This window comes from Chinchilla lanigera, unplaced genomic scaffold, assembly GCF_000276665.1.
Source record: "Chinchilla lanigera isolate Chin_1 unplaced genomic scaffold, ChiLan1.0 scaffold00009, whole genome shotgun sequence".
Lineage (NCBI taxonomy): Eukaryota > Metazoa > Chordata > Mammalia > Rodentia > Chinchillidae > Chinchilla > Chinchilla lanigera.
Window position 1 is genome coordinate 11,992,594 of NW_004955410.1, and position 3,121 is coordinate 11,995,714.

Genomic DNA, 3,121 nt, shown 5'->3' on the forward strand with positions numbered 1-3,121 from the left:
ATAAATGATCTGACTTATATACAGCTGCTAAGCATAAAGACATTGCCATGTCATTACACATAGAGGAAAGGAGGAATGGTATGAAGTGGCAACTTCTGTTTTCCTTCCTCTACCCTGCTGCCTGAAAAGATGCGTGCCCTGATCATGAAATTGAAGGTAGCAAAACAGGACAAGATAGAAGGAAGCTATGCCCCGGTCAACATACACAAAGCACCGTACCTGTCCTGAATTGCTGTCATGTTCATTAAATGAATTACACCAAGTGTCTTTAATGTGTTCTCTCCTAACATCCTAGATGTGCACGAAAGACCAGACATTTCCAACATGGGATGAAACCATCAGCGTTTGTGTCTTGCGTTTTATGTTAGGGTCCTGATCAAAACATATAACCTCTGCTGTCTGCATATTCAATGCTGTATCAGCACCATGTATTGCACCCCACAAGCTATACATTTCACACCGGAAGAGTTTACAAGAAAAGCAGACTGTGGCCTGTTCTCTGTCTTTGGTGTAATGTAACACTACAAACACAAGAGCATTTTGCTACATCCCATTTAAGAAGGTAACACATAAGTGCTTGATGTGTAAACCAAATAAATAAAGAAAACCTTTGATTTCTTACGGGGTAGCATTCTTGGTGATCAACCCTTTTCCTAGATTTGAGCAAAGAATGTGCATGCAGTTCTACCTTTCCCCCTCTCCCCTGGCCAAGCTGCATGTCTTCCCGGTTAAACCATGTTTCTCCATAAAGGCTGACACTGCTTCAGAAGTCTGAGCCACCTCCCATGGGAAAGAATGTCTGACTCTCCCAAGGGCTACTAATTTCCTGGAGTACAGAGCTTCCTAGAGCACCACTTCTTAGTCAAAGGCTTCCTGGAATAACCCGCCACAGAGGTCTACTTCCTAAAGAGGCTTACTGTTCGATCTTAATCTTTCTCTTTCTCTTTTTCTTTCTTTCTTTCTTTTCTTTCTTTCAGTTTATTGATTTTTTTTCTCTTGAAACAAAATATATAGTAAAAGAAAATTAGATTTCAGGAAAACAATCTGTTATCACTTTAGTAAATTTTCTCATGTATACACATACACAACCAGCTATAAACATGAGGTCATGCTCATTTTTGATACCTAGTGTTTTGTGACTCAATCCCTGACCCATCAATAAATACTTTTCTGCAACAGGAGTCTATGACTTTACCTCTAACAGGTCATAGAAATGTCCCCTGAGGACCTGAGAGGCCAAATGTTTTTAAGCATTTTTATATACGTACATTCACAAGCTCCATCCTCCGCTACCACCATGGAGAATCACTGACCTAGGCAGCCAGTGTTGGCAATGAGACTGAGAGCAGAAAAGAGGGTTGAGACCCACTATCCTGTGACGGTGTACCTGTGTTACTCTTTTTGATGACTTTTTCACAAAAATTTTTGGCAAGAAGTTCTCTGGAAGTTGTAGGGCATAGTGGTTACATGCACAAACATCGTGGATTCAAATCTCTATTACCCATTCTGAGTCTCACTTTCTTCCTCCTCCTTCTCTACCTCTACCTCTTCCTGCTTTTCCTGTACTAGGAATCAAGCCCAGGGACTACTGACCTATATCCCCAGACTTTTCTTTTTATTTTTATAATACTGGAGATTGAACCCAAGTCCTTCCCACTGAGCTCCATGCCCAGCCCCTTTTTTATTCATTCTTTGACAAGATCTCACTAAGTTCCCTGGGTGAACCTCAAATGAGATCTCCCTGCCTCACTGCAGTCTTTTGCCACACCATCCCCAGCTTTCTTCATCTCTGAAGTGATTAAGACTACTCCGTGGACTTGCTGAAAGGATTAAATGAGTTAATAGACATAAAGAACTTGTAACAGTTTCTGGTGGTAAGCTACTCTGAACACTACAAAAACTAGAGTCCAGTGGTAAATTGTCCCCATCTTTTTTTAAGGATAATCTGACAGGATTTCTGAATAGGTCTTAAAAGTGGAAACCTTCTAGGGCTGGATGGTGGTGATAGTGCTACAGTGTGAATGTAGCTAGCACTGAACTGTGTGCTGGCAGTTCAGTGGTGTCAGTTTAGCTACATTCATTACCACTTAACAGGGTTAAGATAGTAAATTTTATTCTGTTTATTTTACCACAAAAACAGAAAAAGTGGTAGGCCCCTAGTTTTATTTAATAAAAATGTCCTGTGGTGAGACTGGTAGGGGATTTTAGGATGAATTTGCCTAACAGCTATGGGCAGGTGTTTGCTTAGCTGTACAATAAATGTTTGTTTGGCTCACATGCAGCTGGGTTCTAGTATATCTCATTCTTTTCACATCACCCTTCCCACTTCCCATCCTTGGAGTACGTCCTGTTGTTTTAAGATTATGACAGAACTAGATACAATTTCAACCAGCCCTCTTTACACTACTAGTAAGTTCCTATTCCAGGCATCGGTGTACTTACCTTCAAATCTCATTAGCAGATTTGGTAGCGTGGAACGGCCCGCGGCTGGGCGTTTCATTAAAAGGCTTGAACTTTAATTGCAACCATTTTTCCCTTTCCCAATGATTAGCAATGATGATCTCAATATGAGTATATCTAATTGTGCATATATGTAAGTGCATACATAATGTTTTAAATGGTAAAGGTGGGGAGAGCTAGGGTTGAGGGGAGGGGCTAGAGCAGATCCATTTGGGGAAATCCTTCATAAAAAATTAATACAAAATTGCCAAAACAACGTTATGTGTGAATTTACCCTGAATAAGAACAGAAATCACAACAAATTATTGGAGCGTTAGAGATTTTGATCTAGGGGCAATTTAGCATGAATGCTTCCTGGTTGAAACTTGGCTTCTGTTTTCTACTCTATAATTCCAGGATTCGAAGGCAGCTGTGTATCCAGAGCCCTGAGCTTACACTTCATTACCTCCTTGTAAATTTCTCTCTAGGTGAGAAATAGGAGAGCAGAGGTAATTCTCTTACAGCAACTTCACAGTTTAAAGTAGTATGAGCCACACTTTTTGAAATTTATAGGGAGTATATTCTTTTCCTATCAGGGTGGTCATGTAATACCAGAAATCTTAGTGGTTTAAAACACAGGGCTGGGGAGATAGCTCAGCAGGCACAGTGCCTGCCTGGCAAG